This window comes from Diabrotica undecimpunctata, chromosome 10 (assembly GCF_040954645.1).
Source record: "Diabrotica undecimpunctata isolate CICGRU chromosome 10, icDiaUnde3, whole genome shotgun sequence".
NCBI lineage: Eukaryota > Metazoa > Arthropoda > Insecta > Coleoptera > Chrysomelidae > Diabrotica > Diabrotica undecimpunctata.
Window position 1 is genome coordinate 52,556,734 of NC_092812.1, and position 22,895 is coordinate 52,579,628.

The 22,895-nt window shown below is 30.6% G+C and overlaps 1 protein-coding gene across 6 annotated transcripts in view; it reads left to right on the forward strand.

The window, feature by feature from the left end:
* Positions 1-22,895, forward strand: part of nAChRalpha6 (nicotinic acetylcholine receptor alpha6) — a 345,133-nt gene that overhangs the window by 157,864 nt on the left and 164,374 nt on the right. The gene's annotated exons all lie outside the window — the stretch shown is intronic.

Here is a 22,895-nt window from a genome sequence, read left to right on the forward strand (position 1 = left end):
AAAGACAACCAGCAACTCTAGCTGACTTTTAATATTCCTAAATTTACTATTAAGCCCATTCTAGAAATGTATTACCTGACTTTTCTTTAGTTTGTAAACTAAAACCATTGAAGTCATAGAGTAAATCATAATGTCCAACACATTCTTAAGTTCAAATAAATAATTAAGTATTTTCTTTATATACTTATCCAACCAGCAATCTGCTAAATTAAAAAAAAGTCATCAATCAATATAGTTCCCATTACCTCATAAAGTAGGCCTTATAGGAATTCCTTTAAATTTTAATACATAGTGTTACATTGAACTCTCATGAATTTTATACGAAAATTTAATTTTAACCTTTTTGACGTGAAGTATATTCAACATATTACTAAAACCTTCGTGCCTTCAAAGGGTTGAGACGCTTTAAAATATATTTACTCGAACAGTTAAAATGGTGATTTTATTGCTTTTTCGGGTGCCTAATCATCCTCTGAAGATGATGACTCATCTCATTGTGCGAACAAGCCGAAACGCAAAAAGAGAAAGGGTAGTGAAAAGTGTTTTAGGTTTAAGAATAATCACGAGACAGTTCATTGCAAATAAAATATTATATTATACGTATATATATATATATATATATATATATATATATATATATATATATATATATATATAAACATACAAAAATATTTGGAGACAAAATCAGATTGAATGAAACATGGGACAGGATACCCTAAATGAAAAAAAAACTATCATACACGTCATCAAAATGTAAAATGCCCAAGTTAAAAATTTTATTTATATACGGTTTGATCTTCACTGCGGAAATAGTTTATTTAAGAATTGTTTTAAAAAGGTGTATAACCGCCAAAATTTTGAAGGGTTTATGTCTTTTCGATATTGATATTCGATATTGTTGAAGATATTGTAGGCAACCGCCATGATTTGGTTGAAAACTACAACTACAACTTGTATGTATTTTTTACCATATGGAACTTCAAATTGTGATTAGGTATTCTGGGCGTTTCTGCGTTATATGTATGAGATACAAATACAATTAAAGTAAATACAAATAGTGCAGAAACGCCCAGAATAATCACAATTTGAAGTTCCATAGGGCAAAAAGTCCAATCTCATTTCTTTTCAGCCAAAGCATACCACTTAATTTCTAACCAATGACAAGCTGTGATGACATGACACACCTACGGATTGCGTGTCTGAAACTGTTTCTCGAGCTTATCTTGAAATTAAATGAAGTATAGAAACTGCCAAAATCTACTGAAAACGTTTAGGACAAGACCATATGTCAGCGCATATGATGAAGATGATTTAATAAAGAAACAAAAATAACTGTAAACTCAATAAAATGGTTTGGATATTCTCTTGTATAGCAAATGTAATTAATTATATTGTGAGCATTATAAAAATTCCAAACTCGTGTAATGAATATGGATATTAAATGCGGAAGATCATTATATTTTTTGTTTTAAATATTACTTCAAAAATCTAACAAGCTTCGGAATTAATTAACTTTTATTTTAATCAGTTTAAAGTATCTTAAATATGAGGTAGCCGTATTACAAAACATAATTGAAAACTGGCAGAGGCTTTTGTATGGATCGAAAACAAATTTCCCGTTTTTTCTTTCGCTCATATTTGCGTTTTTAAATCTTATACCGTGTAAATATTTATCTCAGCCTTTTTTATGCAAATCTTTACCTTAATAAAAAGGAAATCTTGTCGATGTGGACAATGGGATAGGGATTTTGGGGAGAATATTTTAACAAAGGGTGCACATACCTCACACTCGTCAGAAGTGAATCCTCCCTTCCCCTCCTCTCATTCAAGATAATCGATGATTTTTTCGAATATCGATTTAAACACCTTATAAACCATTAAACAAATACATAATAAAAAACTACACTAAACATATGTCGTTAAAAATCATATATTACTAAAACAACTTATCCTAGCATGCCTAAAACGCACAGCTTTTGCATGTCGTACTCTACGCTATATTTTTGATTACTTTAAAATTTAATTTTTCGCTTTTAGTATCTACAGGTACACAGAATTAGTTTATTCATTTAATTTGCATGAACATGAAAGCAGAAATATACGAATATAATTGGTACATATTTTAGCTCATAAAAAATGTGTATTTCTTTAAAAATGTTTCGTCTACATGACATATCTATTTTAGATAACACACAAATTTTATCATAACCCATTTACTAAAAAAATAAATGATTAGATTTTTACAGGTATTGAGTAATAATAATAGAGTACAGATGAATTTTAAGAACTACGGTGACTTTTTTATTATAAGGTGACTGAAATTATCAGTGTCACATTATTAAAACAATTAATATTGTGCAAACGTTTCGGCGATTTGTCATTTTCAAGTAACGTTTCATTTTTTATTTTATGATTTTAGACTACATGTTAGACAATTGACTGTTATATTGATATAAAAGGAAACAAAATATACTTATTAAAACATTACAATACCAATAGGTATAGTTTGTGTTTAGACAATTTAGCCAGATGACTAATGAATATGAACGAATATACTACTGTCATAGCATGGTCAATTTGTTGATGATTAACCTATTGAATTTTAATATATATTCTAGAAGTCTTTGATATCTGGTTAATTATTAATACAGTTTCGATGTTCATTAACATAAATCATCTCCAATATACATATTTTATTATAATTTGGTTCTTTTTTAAAATGTTTATATATCCATCAAAATAATGAGTACTTTCCAATAAATAATTGTCTAGGGCATCAGTATTTGATTCATTGTCTATTATGCCGTTTTTGTGAGCAATCATTCTTTTGTGTAGATATTTATGCCTTTGACCAATATATATTGAACTACAATTTTACATTTTATTAATTTAAGATAAGAGGACATTTTTGGTGTCTACTTGAAAAAACACCAACAATATGTAAATGTATTGTTGGGGATATTGTTATATAAGATGTTACGCATTTTTTACATAACACTATCTCAAACAATTAAGAATAGTAGCACCAGTAGTAAATTCACATTCTTTATATCTTTACCATACATTAATGATTTTTCCAGCAGATCTCAAAAATTCTATCACAATATAACAGATGTTGTATACAAACACAGTAGATGGTAAGGACTATAGTTCGATATATATTCTTTAAAAATTGTCATTCTTTTGATGTCTACAATATACATATTTTACAAAACCACAAAATTATAATAAAATATATATTATGGATGATTTATATTTTGTATTGTGTGATATATGTAATAAAATATATTTATTAAGTTGTAAGTTGTAACTCGTAAGCAAATATGCAATAAAACTGCAAATATGCAATAAAACTGCAAACATGCATGTTCGTTATTATTTATCAGTCATCTAACTTAGTCTTTAAATACAAAGAGTATCCATTGGTATTTTAATATTTTAACAAATAATATATTTTGTCTCCTTTTCTATCACTTTTAATATAATAGCAAATAATAAAAAAATTTAGTATAAAAAATCTTTTGCGCAATATTAAATTATTTTGTTAATTCTAGATTGCCAAGTTCAGGGATTTTACATAAAACTGTATAAAAAATTCATGGTAAAGATATAACTATTTTTAACAAATATTTTTCATTTATTTTAAAGAAAGTTAACTGTTATTGTTTCATAAATTTAGATGTGATTTGGAAAATTTATTGCTATGTAAGTAATTAATAACAAACTAACCCATTTATAATTATTTGCAGGCAATATTTTATTCGAGTATGACGATGCTGTACAAGTTTTGGGAAAATAATTTTAATAGGTCAGTAAAAAACAGCTGAGAAAATCTTATACATGTTTTTGAAGGCTCTAAAAGGTATATGAGGGATTGCTGATAACAAATCCTTAAAAATGAACAGCTGATTGTGCTTTTTTTAAACAATTTTAAAAAAATGAAAAGAAATATTTTTAGCCTATAAAACGTTTCTTATACATTGTAGATAAAAATGGTTCGAATAAAAAATGTAAATCATAAAAGTTCTTTAATTTTGGAGTTTTTAAATTTAAATCCTTAAACAATTAACCGAGATAATTGCAAAACAACTTATTTTTGCCGTAATTTATAAATGTTAATACCTTTGTTTTTTTTTTGCATGACATGTAATATAACTACTTAAAATTATGGAGTTTAAGGGTTATTGTAGTGTGCTAATACTCCGATAAATCGACCAAATAGTTTGTAAGTTATTTAATTTGTTTATCCCCAAGAACGATTGTTTTTTTAATATTGGATTTGTATATTGTATTTTTTCACCATCTTTAATTTCATTGAACCTACTTACAAGCGCATCACATAAAAAATAATAAAATGAATATAAATGTTGTGAATATCAAAAATTTTGATAAAATGTTAAATTTCTTTTATTACATCTTAAAATTCAACCCTTAAAGAATCGATTTCGGTCTGCTAAATACCTCTAGAGTCATTGTTTGGGCAAGTATAGTTGTTTAAAGAATCAACAAATTAATTAACTCAGAAATGCAGTTCAAATTCAAAAAGTTATTAACATCTATAAGGGTTTTTTGGAATTATCTTGGTCAATTTTTTATGTTTTTTAGGTATTTTTATTTAGAAATTCACAAATTAAAGAACTTTTTAGATTTAGAACTTTTATTAGAATCATTTTCTCTGATGTATAAGAAACGTTTTATAGTTAAAAAATGATTTTTTCACTTTTTATGACTGTTTAAAAAAATAAATCAAGATCAGCTGTACGTCTTTAAGGATCTGTCATCAGCTATCCTTCATATACCTACTAGAACCTTTAAAACCTTTTTAAAGATTTTTACGTCAAATCCATGATTTTTTCAAAGATAGCCTAAAAAAATTATTATATTCTTTCATTATCAGAACAACAGATACTGTACTTAACTCAATATAGTAAATATAAAGAAAGTCTTTTTTGAGTAATTAAGTAATTTTTAAGTAATTTTAACATCTTTAAGTACATAACACAGATGATCTTCTACTAGTGAAGAATCTCTTCATTATTTAACGACTAATTATTTATTTACTAGTAAGTTATTTATTTATAATTAACATAAAACTAGTAGAGTTTGTGAAAGCTAGGAACGGCATTGCAAATCGTATAATCGGCAAGCCCCCTTAATAAAATTACCTGAAATTATCTTAGTAATAGAAGTAAGCTCGAGCTGTAAAATACGTTTAAAAATCAGGTAGAGTCCCGGCGTTCATCATCATTTCTTTCTTCTCGATGACTTTCTCTGTCTGCTCTCTTCGCAGATCGGTAAAATTTCGAAAGTCGTTCCTAGTCTTGAAAAATAATACTAAAAATACAAATATTTTTATTTATACATTTACAAATGTGCGTAACCAGGGCACCTGATTTAAAACGTTTTAAAATATTTAATTCTTAATTGTAGTCAAACAATTATTTCACAAGTATTGGATGCATGTTTATCTGAACAATTGCAACGTTGCCAATACGATTAGCCAGTACATTTGTCTAAACTGAAGTTGTTTTCTTTGAATAAAGATGTTCTTCTGCCAGACTAGGCGTATATCGAGAAACTAAGTACCTATTTTATGTCGAATGTTTTGATGATTCTGTAGGACTAGAAGATAATATCTTCTATAATAATAACATTAATAAATCATTTTGCTGTTTCACTAGAAAGTATTTGTCTGTTATGTAGGATTTGAGGAGTGGGAAAAAGAAATGTAGTATTGTTTTTTAAACAAATAATGTATGTATCTCTTCGAGTCAAACCTTATCGAAAACTTGACTGACATCAAAGAAAGCTTCTGATAGGTAGAATGTTCATTTCAGTGTAGAAGAGATTTTTTAATTATTATCTGCAGCTATTAAATCATGCTATTTTTTTAACTGAATCCAAGTTGATGATCTGGAATAACTTCATTTCCTTAACTTTGGAGTCAGTCGTTTTAGCAAAACAATTCCAAATAACCTTGATAAAATATTGGTAAGTTGTTCAGGCTTTTTACAGACTGCATAGAGTACATAATCTGTAAAATTTTCAATTGGCTATTGCAATTGACAATATGCTACAGATATGTGTAGCATTTCGTTACACATTATTACAATACCTTGCCAGTTATCATAATCGAAACCTGGTCTTTTGTGGATTTATATTTATTAATATTTTAATATGTATTTTTATATTTTTTAACACATTAAAAAGCACATTTTTAACATCTTAAGTGATTAAAACTATGATTTAAACTGTTTTTGTTATAAATATTTTTTATTTCCTTTCTACACTAGAATCACCCTGTACGTAAAAATGTTGTAAGAGTTACGGTGAATATTGATAGGTGCTCATATTTTTTGGGTTTCGACTAAAATTTTCGAGAGCTACGTAATTCGTCATGTTTCAAGAATGCGAGACACCCAATTTGCTCGATGGGGCCAAATCCATCTCAAAAAAGAAGATATAACCAAAGCAACTCTACTATACATGAGTATTTTGAATTCTTCCTTATTTATTATATATTCCAGATAGGTTAAAATGCCTTTGAAGTAATTTCAAAATTTAAAAATTACATTAGCGTCTCGAAATGTATTATTTACTTTACTTATGTATATCTTTTTAACACATACATTGTGATAAATATTAACAATTGCAAAATTAGACAGTATCTATTTAGCGCTTCTAAATTTTGTTTTTGTGGATTGTAATACAATTAGTCTATATAATTCCATTTAATTTTAGTAATAGGAAAATATAATTCAAATCTCTAATAGAAACATTGTCACATGCATAATAGATCACATATTTCGTAACTTTTAAATCAAATTTCAATTCGAAATATGAAGTATGTTATTGCGGCTGTTGTCCAAATATTTCAATTTTGTTTAAAAGCAAAAGTCAAATAGTTGAAACGGTGCACCATATAAGCTCTCTGTGTTTCCCGTTTCCCAGAAACTTATTTAATGAAAATTTGAAGTTTCAAATCCTTCCGGAGAATCTCAATGAGTAATTATCAAGTAATCCATTAATTTTCTTGTTTGTTAAGACTTTCAGAAATGCAGATCACTATCTCCGTTGGTATTAGATGTTGCACAGAATAGAAATTTTATGATCCTCTGAGAGTCTCAATAGAGACGTTTTTGTGTAATCAATTAATCACTCCTAGAATAGTTCCAGAAATAAATCCGACAATCCTTTTATAGCATTCTGTTTTCTGAGCACGTTGCCTTTAAAACAATACAATTTAAAGTATATCTTGTTTGATCACAATTGTTTCCGATTCCATCTGAAGAGCAAAATATATGTAGAAAAAAAGGCAGTCTTTCGACAAAAGGTCAACATATTTTAGAGCCGAGAATAGTTATACAACTTATGTTATAATTATGACTTACATATATATTGCAGCAATGAATAACATTTGAAAAAATATTGTCAAAAGAAAAACTTGGAATTACAATCAGATAAATAAATAAATAATTCCATTTATGTATTTACATTTACTTAAATTAAAGAAGAGACTTTCTTTCTTTCTTTATTTTTTTTCTACCCTTCCTTTTGCCCTATCAGGGTGTAGGATTTGGGCTAGCTATTTTAATTTCCATTTACCCGTTTTAGTCATTCTTTTCTGTTTCCTGCCATTATTTTCAAATCCTCGAGTGATGTTTGTTTAACTTCTCCCGCCTCTACTACTTGCTGTATCCATTTTTTTCTCAGTCTGTCTCTTTTTCTTTTTACTATGTTCTTTATTTTGTGGACTTTTATTGTATTTGTTGGGTTGTATACCCATCAGATACCCTTACCAGTTAATTTCTCTTTTGACTATTTTATTCATTATTGGTACTTGGTTGCCCACTCTCCTAATAGTCTCGTTGCTTAATCTATTCCATTTTGTCTTTCCAACTATCTTTTTTAGATCTCTTATCTCCATTGTGTTTATCCTGCTCTTATATTTTTCCAGAGTTGTCCAGTTTTCACTTGCATAGAGCACAGCCGGTATAACTATTGTGTTATATATTTTAATCCTTATCTCTCGTGTATGTTCTCTTCTTACCAGTATTGGGGCTAACGCATAGTATAACTTGTTTGATTTCTTTGTTCTATTTGTTATTTCCCAGACTATTTTTCATCGATAGTAATTATCATCATCAGCCGTTTTGTGTCCACTGCTGGACATAGGCCTCCCATAAATAATTCCAATGCATTCTATCTTGAGCACCCTGAATTAAATTGTGCTGAATGCGCTTGATGTCATCTGACCACCTTGCTGGAGGACGTCCTTGATTACGATAAGCATCGTGTCTAGGTCTCCATTTCAGAATTTTCTTCTTCCACCTTCCATCTTTTAATCTGGCAACATGCCCCGCCCAATAGTAATAGCCCTGGGAAGTAATTATACTTCCCAGGTATTCGTAAGTTGTAACTATTTCCAATTTTGAGTTTTTACTTTAGAGTTTTTAAAAATCCAGTTTATTAACTTTATTTATTATAAAATGATCTAGACTTTACAAGTTTATTTCCATACATTTATTTATTTAATATAGATAGAAACACTTAAATATTAATTTATTTACACTTATATAATTTATTTAAAGCATTCACACCGGTTACAATTTAAATAACCGCGCGAACAATTTATTAATCGACACTTGTTTTTGACTGTCTCTTTAAATCGCAAATCGTCCGTTTTATACCTGATTTGTTTATTTAGAAATTTCTGCCCGCTTCTTTGACCTTCGGTCGGAATGCCAACGATGTTATTCGATCCTCATCTGGAAAGTTCCAATCGCAGGTAAAACAGGAAGACCCGTGGGCATGAGTCACATTTATCGTAACATTACATTTTATCTTTAATTTATTATCCTTGCCGCCGATTATCATTATTTTACTTTTTTTCCCGCTTATTTCCATTTTTAAAGCGAAGCTTCTATACTGACGTGGTATTTTACTTTTTTCTCTACAGTGAAATGCTGAGGCGAGTGTCACGGAACTAGCGCCATAAAAGGCGTCCTCACGGGTAGCGTCATAAAATAGTGGTTTTTGACATCGAATCACTACTGTCGATCAATTCGTTTCTAGTCATCATGTATATTTAATTTAAGCAGGTTTAAATTAAAAACTGGATGAAAAATATAACAAAATATATACATTATATGAGAAAAATTAAAATAAAAAATTAAAAGAATATCTGTCACTAAAAGATAAGATTGGTAACGATTGTTAAAATTTTAATTTTATAAATGTCATCCAATTGATATCAACACTGAATCATATATTTAAATTTTTATAATAATTCTCGTTTTAAAATAATTGCATATAAATACAATTATTATTTTTAAACATATTATTTAGTTTATATAATAATTAAATTTATTATCAAATGATATTTGTTTATATTTTTTTAATAATATGGTCTGAATTTGACAGGTTTGTCATAAGTTAACAACGTAGGTATGTTTTGTTAATACGTTAACAGGTATCGTTAGGAGCAAACAATATTTTTATTGAATTTGTTTAAAATATAAAAAATAAATAAATAATAAAATTACTTTATTTAATTTAAAATATATTATTTAATTTTTAAAAATATTTTTTATTTATATGTTATTTTTTAACATCTTTTTTAGTTTATATAATAATTAACTTTGCTATTGATATTGCTGAAAATATAAATAAATATCAAATGATATTTATTTATATTTTCATAATTTTATATAAATATAAATACAATGTTGGATTTTTGCAATTATCAGTTCGACTATTGCATTAAACTGCGATAAAAAGGGTTATTGGTAAAACATTTTCATATTTTGTACAGTCACAGCGGAATAGTCCGTTTGTGTACCTAACGAGGGGGTAACCGTTAGGTAAATAAAATGTCATAACTCACCATAATTTGTTATTTTGATTTTTGAAATGTTTCATATAATTTTTTGTACAGGAAACGTAAAAAAGACGAATGCGATTAAGCATGAAAAACGGTTAAAAAAGATACACTTACAAAAACTTCTGTCGAATAGAAATTTGATTGAAAATATTGAAATTGTAAAGATGATAGTAAAAACAACAATTTTGAAGATTAATATAAAGTTTTGCGCTAGTCTACAGCACCGCTTACTGAACTCTTTTTTAGTTCTTCTATTTCCTCTGTTATTTGTCCTCTTCATTTTACCTCTTTGTAAGTACTTTCTATAATTTTTATCAATTTATTTGGTACATTTATTTCCTCAAGCAATTTTCTATAATTTCTCTTTCTATCGTGTCAAATGCTGCTCTTAGGTCTACGAATGCTAATACTAGTTTGCTCCCCTTCCTAATGATATATATGTTGTCATTTGTCTGTCTTCCTGGTCTAAATACCGCTGGTTCTTCTCCCAATTCCATCTATTATTTTCGTATATATTTTAAAGCATACTCATAACAGCCATATTGTTCTATAGTTGTCGCAGTTTACATGTTCTCCTTTTTTGTATATTGGTATAACAGCTGAAAATACTAAAATATATTTGTTATTAGCAAATTTTTTCTTTAGTACCTATTTGAATTTTAAACAGAATTCATCAACAAACCTCTTCTGGCGCTAACCTAAATCAAAATTAACTCCACATTTTAAAGAATACGTTTGTAGCACTCATGTCTCAAAGCTCCTATTTCATTTTACAACGAAGATAAATTAAAGGAAAAATGCAATAGCTCATAATAATTGTTTGAAGGTTCATTTTGTTCTGGCCTTTCCATTCCATTAAAGTATAGATATATCATCAGTACAGCGGAGATGTACTTCACCGTTTCGGGTTTTCCGTAACATGAAAGAAGCTTATTTTTAATTATGTTGGTAAGAATAGGGACCTATAATTAAGTTACTGGTAATTAAACATTTACTTAGAGTTACATGATTATAAATCATATTTGTGCTTTTGTTAATAGTTTCTGGTGAACTCAAAAGAATGTCGACTACTATATAGTTTGATCCGTTATCTTTCTTTCAGATATCGATAAAATCATTTATTTTATCTTTACTGTAATAATTTTTATATTATTTTTATATTTACTCTGCTTTTCTGTCTTGCTTTTCTTTTATTGTAATTTTTTTTCTTTTCGCTTATATTTTAATCTAGTTTTTAAAGCCAATTTACCTAAGAATTTTACTTTTTGATTACAGAACAGATTCCTAGAATTTTAATATTGTAACGTTGGGAAATGAAAAAAAAAACTGAACCAGCGTTTTTGTTAGTCTCGTCTATTTTACCTTAATGTGTATTAATAGGTTATTGAGTATGTTTTAAAAAAATAGGACTAAGAGGAAGTATAAAGGAGTTTTATTGTTTCATATGATGAATGGACATCCAAATAAAAAAAAAACAGCGGACTGCTACCTTTAGAGGTAGCAGTGAGGTAGCAAGAGGTGCGTTCTTGAGAAATGGGTGAATTATATAGGGGTGAGGTATATTTAAATATATCTATAACAACATACGTGTTTTACTTCAATGTTTGAATTTTTAAACTATATGGCCAACTCCCGGGAATTATCCCTTTTTAAATTTATAAATGAAAGTATGGTCAATTTGGATCTACATAACTTACGACTAACCACATAACGGAGCAATCTTAAATTGGATATATGGTTCATCTCTAGATGTTTAGATCATAAGGTTTTTCCAACATTCTGTAAAATCAAAATGTCAAAAAAATGTACCTCCCAACATCAGGACTTCTATCCAGATCAAACTTTAAAAGAAAGACTAACCACTACAGTAAGTTAAACTATATCAAAATAAATATACCTATTACAACAAAAGTGATTTACTTCGATGGTTGAGTTTTTAAATTTAAGTGTTCTTCAAATAGAACTTTAGTTGGTTGTAATAATTTTTCTACCTCATTACAGTTTTTTGGTCTTTGTTTTGACTTTATCTTCTGGCAAGTGATAAAAGAGCGATCTAATACTATCAGCGTAAGTGTAACTGTATCCGAAAAATTCTGTTTAGTACTTACAGTATCAGTTTCTGTTGATGCTTAGGGTTTTCTGACTCCGTTATTTCAGGAAATGTTGAAATTTGTCTTTTTATAGAGGAATGTGCTTTTGTGTTGGTATTATTAGATTGTGATTCTGGTAGACTTTGTGATTTGGAGTCTGTCTCCTCTTTCTTTTTTTAACTTGGCATAATAATCTTTCAGTTATAAATTTTATCTAAGAATGTAATTTTCATGGATTTTAGGCAACTTTATATATAATACGAAGTCTGCCGAATCTACAAAATCGTGAAAAAATTCACAAGATTGATTTATTACAAAAAGTTAAGTTCGCATTTCTTAAACTACTAAACGAGTTTTTCAATTAAGGAGAATATGGTAAATAAAGAACGTATCAAATAGGTTTACCGCGTTTTTGCTTCTTGAACTTTTATTTGTGCGAAATGATGCCTTAAAAGCATACCCTTGTTTATTATGCTTAAACGTCAATTTCTTTGAATAAGGATTTTGAACGATTTAATAGGTAAAAGATTAATTTAGATTTTTCTAAAGAGATTTAAGTTAAAATTAGTCTGTACTAAAGCAGATTAAACTTGACTAATACACTAATTGCAGATTGATTCTGCTATCTGCCCAGAGGACAACAAACGTTTGTCGTGCTGACAAAAGAGAGATTAATTATCATGCAGAGTATCGATCTCTGTTGAAAACCTAGCTGAACCTTAATTTACTGTTTATTTACTTACTATTAAGAGTACTTATTAGGGTTTAGATATTTCTTAAAAACTAGAACTTATCTAGTTTGAGTAAACAGATCAGCGGGTGGCAGGATCAAAGTCGACACACTTGGGTTTTATTGTAACGAACACTGAACTGGTAGATGACTTTATTGATAGATTCCAGATTTATCTGTAAAGTCATCGTATTAAAAATGTAGTGGCTGAATGGAATAACGTTTTAGAATGACCTTATATAATGGCAATTTGATGTCCAATGGGAATTTGGTTTTGTGACCAAGATGCGAATTAATTTTACTTTAATTTAAGGCTTAGTTGTTCCCGAATATTAGCGAATATAATTTTTCCATGTTAGGCGTTGATAAGGATTTTGACATCATCGCCTTTTAAGGGTGGGTAGTTATTCATTTTTGCTGATGGGGATTTTTTTTAATTTATCTGTTAGCATTTATTTATTTTATTCGTTTACTTCTTTCTCCTTTTATTATTTGTTTTTTATTTCATTGGTTGAAATTGAAGATCTTTCATGTATATAAAATGATCAAAAGAATTTAATTACCTTTGTACGATATTTAAATTTCTTCTAATATTTATTAAAATTGTTTTCATTCTGCGAATACACCATTAACTTTTTTCCAAAGCAACTGTTAGGATTTTCTTGTTTAAAACTTGTTTTGCTTATAACTCAGTAATTCAGTTCTATATTTAAACTTGATCTAGATACGGAATTATGTGAAATTCCTCTTTTATATTTGATTTTTCCTTACATAAAGGAAAAGGAATTTAATATAAAAGTATTACAACAAAAAATTGAAAATCTGGTAGTATTAAAAGTACCAAACTTGACATTGAAAATAGCGTTCAATGGCAGAGCAAGTAATACAATTTTTATACTATGGACTGAATTTATCTACCGACGATATCAAAAAGGAAGTGAGGGAACAAAAGCAAGCAAGCAGAGCAGCAAGATAACTTAACACAATATGGAAAAAAACACCTATATGAAACTAGAAAACAATAGATATATACTATACTATATACTATATACTATAGATATACTGTATACATACAGGGTGTATGTATGTATGTATGTAAAAATGTGAGCAATGATATTTTTCAGGCTTGGATAATATGCCGAATGTTACAGGGTGATTAATAACTATGTGGCTAAGCAAACATACAATATTTTAAATAGGACACCCTGTATATTTGTCTATTTAGATTCCTCTCCAAATTGCTGTTCTTACAATATAAGGTTTGTGAGCATGAGGCAACATACATCATTGACAAATATTCGTATACATGGTGAACTACAAAATAAAATTACGATTTTCACATATTTTTAAATGTACAATCTATTTTATTTTTTAAAATATTTCATTATGAAGATATTTTTAATTTTATACCTACAGTACCTACAATTTTTTAAGTAGAAATAACTAAGTCTTAGGGTCGCTGTTCCTTACTCTTCGTCGCAACTCATTTCTGTCCCTCGGGTCATCTTCACCTAAACATTTCTCTCTCACGTCCTCTGTCACACAGTCCTTCCATCTTTTCCTCGGTTTTCATCTACCTCTCCTTCCATTAACTTCCAACAGCTCTATCTTTCGTCCCACATAGAATCTTGAATAGAGATGAGAATTCTTGAATCTTGTTTGAGACTGTCGTCACCCCGGCTCTTTCCCTAATCAAGTCGTTTCTGATCCTGTCCCTTCTAGTGTTACCCAACATCCACCGTAACATTTTTATTTCAGCTACCTTCATCTTCTTTTTCTAAATCTTCTTTACAGCCCACACTTCACCACTGTGCCCCAACGCACGTCTGACCACACTCTTGTATATCTTTCCTTTCAGCACTTCCCCTATTTATTAGTACAAACAGTTTAAACAACCAACTTGTATCATATGGATAATTTCTCGATCTAGTGTCCCATTTTTCGTTATATAGGAGCCAAGTTATTTAAATTCTTCTACTCCTAGTTTTTCTTCAAGCAATTCTGTCCCATAATAATTCCTCTTCCTTCCAACCACATATACTCCATTTCCGGCCTGCTAAACTTAAGTCCTCAATCTTCAATAGCCCTTCTCCAACACTCCAACTTCTCCTCCAATATTTCTTTACTCTCCCCTACTAACACGATATCATCAGCAAAGAGCATTGGCTAAGGAGCCCCCTCCCTTACTTTCTCTGTAAGTATATCCATGACAAGATTAAACAGGTATGGCCTCAGTAAAGAGCCTTGATGCAAACCAACCGTCACTGGAAAACGTTTGGTCAATCTGACAGCAGTCCTTACTTTGGTCTAGCAGACTTAGACTTCCTTTCCCACTCGCACCACTTTATTGTTGGTTTCCCACCAGTCATTTAGGGTCTTTTTCCTCAAGCTCTTCCAGTATTCTACTTTTAAAGACTATTACCAAATCCTAATCCTTTAACTTCCACTATTTTACTTTCTAGTGTCCTACTTGTTTTCGTTCCACCTCACAGTTATCTCCACATCCACTATCACCGGTCGGTGTTGACTAGCTACACTCTCACCCTTTATCACTTTATAGTTGGTAACCTCTTTTCGCTGACTTTTTCTACACAGCACAAATTAATCTGACTTTTTGTTCCCCTGCTACTATAGGTACTATACTGATCTTCAGTCTTTTAAAGAACGTAGGAATGCCAGCCAAATCCCATGCCACTGCAAAGTCAACCACACTTTTTCCTTCATTATTTCTTATTTCCATCCCCAAACTTCCATGAACTATTTCTATTCCCCCTCTTTCTCTATCAATATGTTCATTCAAATCACCTACAATAAAATATTTTGTGTCTACAGAAATCTCGAGTGTCTTGCAATCAAGGGCCCTTCAAAATTCTTTCTTTTCCTGTTCTTCACTCCCTACCTGTGGGGCCTTGGTATTGCCTGTATTTAGTTGGACACTCATTGTTCTGTCACTTCTTCCGGTTACCCTTACAAGATGTTGCTTCCATTCGCTGTCCAAAATAATATCTACTCCATTTTTGCCGTGACTGTTCAAACTACTATATATTAACTTGCATCCATCTCCAAGATCTCTCGACTTATTACCTTTCCAACGAGTTTCTTGTACACAAAGTACATTAATCCTTCTTATCGGCATGAAATCGGCGAGCTCTCTTTCTTTACATGTTATGCTTCCGACGTTGAGAGCTGCAACTTTCAGGACTAGCTTCTTTGGCCCCTTTCGTCCTCTAAGGGTAGCCCTAGTTCACTTTTCGCAGGGGTCAGGTAAAGCCGCAACTGCGCGTCGCTTACGGATAGGGATAAGGCGCGGATAACGCCCTAGCCTATAAACTATTTTTTATATTCCTTCTTTCCATGGTTTTAGAAAGGATTTTACTGCCGGATGCCCTTCCTGATGCAAACCCTCCTCCTTTATCCGGGATTGGGGCCGGGACTGATAGTTACAGAGCTAATTAATTCACCCAGCAACTACCAGAGGTGGGACTTCAGTATTCAGTAAATAATTAATACACAATATAAACCATAACAATATTTTAATTAGAAATTAGAAATTTACCTTTCTGTACCAATTACTACATTCACGTACATTGTGACAAATATAAATGACTGTAGCTCTACCTAATATCAATGTTGGTCCATACTTTTATTATATTTGGAGCTTAATTAGTTGTGGAAAAGTTTAAGTAAACAATTTCCATTATGTAGCTGGTTTATTTATTAAAAGAGTTTTCTGCGCGTGTTCAAGGACCACAAATACTTCTACCAATTTACGGCCTACAGATCCGAGCACTCCCGCATTGGCGGTTCGTGGGGTCAAACGTTTTGTTGAAAACATCAACAAATTTATTTTTCTTAGTTATTTCAGTATTTTCAGTATTTGGAGTTTTTCCATTAATTATTGTTAATTTACTATATTATTCTTTGACGCTTTTTATCATATTGCATGTTTTCTTCAACTTTGCCTGTTATGCTGTTGGAATATTATCATTTTGTGTATATTCTTTCTATTATAACTATCGTGCTTTTTTTATTCTATTATTGTGTCTGTTTTATTTCTTTCTGATCTATTACTGCTTGTTTTATTCATGTATTTTTTGTTATTTTTCTTATGATGATCTTATAGTTCCATGACCGTTATCGGTCGTTGTATATCATGTTGGCTACCATATTCGCTATCGTGACTTTATTGGCAGCAGCTCTAAGTAATGAGAGTAGTCGATTTTCCGTACCATTATCTTGGATTTTTCAGCCATGGTATTCTTCTTCTACCAAAACCACGTTAGATTTGACTCCGAGTGTAGCTTCTCATGTTAATCCGGGCATTATTATGAATGCTTCTCAGGTCTGTAAATTATCGATCTCGTAGTCGATAGCTCATTTCTTATTTAGTTTCATCGATGAGCTGTTCGCTAGTTTTGTTTTTTCGCTATAGCTTTCTAGAGAGTCCTTGTATGCCCGTGCAATTTTGTATCCTGTATAATTTTTAATAGTCCCTCTATCAATTAGCGCTTTGTAAGTTTTATTCGCTATTTTTAATAATGCAAAAAGTCGAAAGTCGTTGATCGCTGATTGTGTAACGGTGAGAATGAATGGAGTGGAATCTTGCTCCACAGACTACTCCTTATTTCTCCAGTCTGTTATTATGTCAATTTATACAGCAGTTGTAAACTCCGTCTTTGCCGCAACGTGAACAGAATTTTTCCATGGATTTTTTCAATTTTTACGAATGTGACGTGGCACATCTAAAGCACGTGCCTTTGGCATCGTATTCCCTTGGGGCTGTACATTCCCGATGTCTTTAAAGATTTTGATTTTTTCGGGTCTTTTCGTCTTTTATGGCTTCATATTCATGGGCTAAGTCTTGTAATTCAGTTAAATCTCCAAGGTTTCGGCCGCGAATCATCATCATCATCGACCTGTATGCGTCTACGGCTGGACATAGGTCTCCCTCAGCTCTTTCCAACTGTCTCTGTCTTGTGCGGCTTGCATCCAGTTATTGCTAACTACTACGGCGGTGAATATAAAGTTTATATTCCGGTAGCAAATTCCTGTATATTCGTTCCAGTTCTTGATCTTTGAAAAAAGATTCTTCTCGCCTAATTAATGTTTGAATGCCTGTCATATAACGTTGACTCGCTTTGATTTTGCTTTCTATTTCTGATCTGCTCCTCAAATTGCAGCAACAATTTTCTGAGATAAAAAGCTTTCTTAAAATCTTCGCTGAAGTCTGTCCACGAATTCCAATTTTTGCTGTTGTTTCGGTACAACCAACGCATGGTCTCCTAGCAATTCTGGCAACGCTCTTAGAAGATCTTGTTTATCCATCTCGTAGGTTAGGCTTAATTTGTCTCAAGCGATCATCACTTGAGAAAGGCACTTTGTCGAAATAGTAGTGATAATAAATTGCAATAAATTTTGTGGAATATTTGAAAACAAAAGTTTTCAGTATTTTATTGTTAGATTTATTTTTTTTTGTTATATTATTTCTGGTAGTTTTGATTCGCTTTTCTCTTTTTGATAAAAATTTCTATATTATTTACTTTAAAAATGAAACGTAATCTCCCTTACGCGATTGATACGTCACTGCTTCAGTATATTAAAGTATTACGTTGCTTTGAAAATCAATATTCAACACACTGTTCTGTTTCAGCGATTATACCATAGCTGTAGCAACTTTCCAGTTCGAACAAGTCATACCTCAGTAATGCTATTCAAGTTTTAAATCAAGGTATGGGGTTTGTATTCCACGGAATCCATATAAAATTCTTAACAAAAGACTGCTTTGGTGTATCTCGCCCGTTTAAATTCGCAAAGCAGCTGAGCTCTTGTTGGATTAAAAGTGTCAAACCAGTTTTAATTTGTCTATTGTCCATAAATTTTACGATAATTATATTTTTATAGGAGATGCAGAGAACAGTTATTCCTTTTGCGAAACCAAAAGAAATATAAGCAAACTAATCTGTTTTGAGCTTTACCGAATAGAAGTTTTTTAACTTCTTTTAATACCATATACATACAGTATCTTAAACTTATGGACACCGTAAAAAGATTCGTTAGTTTGTCTTTTGTCAATTTACTCTCACTTGGTTAATAGGGAGAATGTTCTTTTGTGGAAAGATACTTAATTTAGGATCCTGTTAATTTGTTCAATATAAGACTTCTCAGATTGAAGTGATGTTTGTCAAGGTAAGGTAGTTGAGGCTCTAGAAAAGTCGACTGGTGATCTTCTTGGTTTAGTTGAGGAGAAGTTGCGTTGAGGAGTTTTTCCTAGAAAGATTACGAATGTAACTTACATTTGAATTTTGGAACGGCTCTTCCATTGAAGAATTCCATCAGAAATATTAGGCAATCGCATAAAGAAACAACAGAAAATTTAAAGTATCTATATTTATATATATATATATATATATATATATATATATAAGGTTCTTGAACTCCTAAGTGGAGCATAGAGCTTCAGTGAAAACGCGCCATCGGGTTCTACTCGTATTTTGCGCTAAGGCCTTCACCTCATTCCAAGACTTTCCTTGGCCTCTTATCTCATCCATGATGGATCTTCTCCAAGTTTGTACTGGGCGACCTCTTTTTCTTTTCCCTGGGGGATTCCACTCTTCAATCGCATAAAGAAACAACAGTAAATTTAAAGTATCTATATATATATATATATATATATATATATATATATATATATATATATATATATATATTCGGAATTGCGAACAGAAGTGGAATGTTCATAATTCCTATTTTAGATTCTACGATTTGTTTGGCCTATATAGGATCGGGGACAGTCTGCACAAGGAATTTCATAGTGTCAAAGGTGTCAGTGACACCTTTGATGTAAGGAAGAAAAGCTTTCATATGATAAGGGTCTGAGTCTTTGGATTGAGATTGAGTGGGAGACTGATGTCTGTGGATGCTCCTATTGATGTGATTTCCGCGATAACCGTTTTGGATGAGAACTTGTTTAAAACAAGAGAGTTCAGCGGGTCTAATTGCATCATCGGAAGACAAGGGTATTAATGACAATTAATTTGTGAAGGTGGATGCTGAGAGTTGGCATGCAAGTAACGGTTGGTATGTGTGGGTTTTCGATAAACAGAGTAATGAAAACCTTGGGATTGGTTTATCTTTATGAGAACGTCGAGAAACGGTAGGGATGAATCAGTTTCCATCTCCATCGTGAACTGGATACTACGATGTATACCATTCAGATGGGTGTGAAAAGACACCAAAGCATTCCTGCCATGGGGCCTAATGACGAATGTATCGTCAACATATCGTAGCCAACATGTGGGTTTGAGCATTGATCTGGATAGTTCTCGGGTCTCGAAGTCTTCCATAAAGATATTGACAATAACTGGAGATAGAGGGGAGCCCATTGGGGCACCATTTATTTGTCTGTAGAATTGATTTTGGAAGATGAAATAGGTGTTGGACATACAATATTTAATAAGAGATAAGTGGTCGAGTTGGATACTGTATTTAGTTTTTAAAATGTTTAGAGTTTCATCTATAGGAATGTTTGTAAAGAATGTTTGTAATGAGACAATATCAAAACTTAGTAGAATCGCCTATTGAAGAATCAAGCTATTTTAAACACGTTTTAGAACGAGACAACTTAGGAAAACATCCACATGCAGACGAAGTTCATAAATATAATTAGTTTATAGGAATGGGTATCACTGTTTTAAGATACAACTAACACAAGAACTGTTTCCAGAAGATAACTTTAGGCGGATGGACTTTTGTGAAGTTATGTTAGATAAACCGAATGACAATGTACACTTTTTAAAAAATATTTTATTTTCTGACGAATCTTCATTACATAAAAAACACAATCTATCCGTTGCAAGGTATTATTCTCGGAAAAATAAGCACCTCTTTGTTACAGTGCGAACGCAGTATCCGCAAAAGTTAAATGTTTGGACTGGGATGTTAGGCGACCATTTTGTCGGTCCATTTTTTATCGATGAATACCTAAACGGGCCCAAATATTTACAACTTTTACAGAATGAGATCATTCCGACAGTTCGACGCCTTTCCGTTAATTTTCAGGAGGTTTATTTCCAACAGGATGGGTGTTCGGCTCATAACTCTACAGCAACTATTGACTTCCTTAATCAAACGTTTTCTGATCGACTGATAAGTACACGTGGTACAATTAAATGGCCCGCTAGATCCTGTGACTTAGCGCCTAACGATTTCTTTTATGGGGTTTTCTCAAAGAAAACATTTATAGGCATCAGTTTTAAAGGGTCACAAACCTAGTCGAATTAAGGGCAAAATACTTCATTTCTCTGCAAGCATTATACCAGCCCTACTCCAAAATATTAGGAGAAATCTGTATGACAGATTTGGTTACTGTTTAACATAAGGAGGTGGAATATTTGAGCCCTTAATTCATTAATCTGCTTTCCTAATTTTTATTTTTTGTTAGTTACATTTTACGAAGTTTGTAGGTTCTTAATTAGGTAGTATTTTTTATGTTTAAGTTTGGAAGAATTTTATTGTTTTTTTTTATTTAAAAGTACAAACGATCCTTATTCTGATTTTTTTTTCTTTCTTGTCTTATTGTTATAAGCTTTGTCCATAAAATTTGTATAACTTTCAGTGCAATAAAGCATATTACTTATTTATTTATTTGTATTGCTATTAAGGCTAAAAAATAACCAAAAAATTAGTTGTAGAGCATTATAATAAATATACTCTAGAGATGGGATTGCAATAAATCTTAATTCCTATGGTCAACAAAACAATGTCGATATCTGTATAATATTTTAGTATTACGCAGAAACCTCAGAAGAATCATTATTATACATGAATTATTGTTTTATTCGTTGTTAAATTTTTCTTACATAATGCCTGCCACCACAATTATTTCTTCTTCTTCTTAGAGTGCCTGTCCGTTCCGAACGTTGGCGATCATTTTGGCTATGATGACTTTATTATTATATTTATTATATTTATATTTATATGACACAATTATTTGCCATTTTCAATAATTACTTTCAGTATATAAACTTAAATTACATAAATTATACATTTATGTCTGCACTTTTTGCTAGTTTGCGATGGATTACAAAAGTGATATTCGACCTGAGTGAACTCATTCTATTCTTGCGTTTATAGCCAATGTGATGCTTAGCTGTAATAAACCTCACTCGGAATGTACAATACTTAGTTTGGAGACTTTCGTATCTATATTGAGCTGGTACCTTACATTTTATATTAAATTATGATACAAATGATATATCAATATACATGTTACTAGTTCCTTTATTGTTTAATTTAGTTTTTACTTTCTCGAGTATAATGTTTAATGTTTTAATCAAAGATTTATTAATATAAGCATAGTCATATCTAAAGGATTAACAAATAAATAATTTCACTGAATTAAATTGTCTATAAGTAATGTGTGTATAGTAAAATCTGTAATAGAATTTAGATTTTAGATATTCTTAACGTTCAATTTAAAGCAGTTATAAACAACATTAAAATAATGATGCAGATAGGAGACTGCAAGTAAGTTAATTCTGTGTTTATCTGTAATTTAGTTAGTGCCTAATACGTTCAGCATGCTGCTTTTCGGCGCATTTCTATTTTCTTACTCTTATATATATATATATATATATATATATATATATATATATATATATATATATATATATGTGTGTGCTTTATCTGTATAAATGTGATATTTTAAAATACGATGTTACAAAGTGGCTAAAAATTTTATATACAGAAACTAAAACGGTTTTAGAGAATTTTCTAATTTAGTGAAAAAAGTGAAAAGTTAAAAAAAAAAAAATAAAAATACACACCGAACTGACTGTCGCGTAACAATGTAACGTAACGTCGATAATGAATCTAACGGATTGTTATTTCCCTATGGCATTGCACTGGGAGATTACGCGATAGTAATCTTAAAATAAGTAAATTGGTTTAAAATAGTTTAGTTATTTGGTTTATAAAGAAAAATGAAAATAGTACATACTTGTTTTGATACTAAATTTTTTTTCAGTATCACTAACAAATATTTTATTTATTAAATGTAACAAGTGAATTAAACTTTAACTGAATTTAAAACCGCATTCATATTTTTCGTACTATTTCTCCTAAAATTTTTAGCCAATAATTGTAAAATTCTGTTTAAACTCGCCTGTCATTACTAAATTCTTATATGATCCAG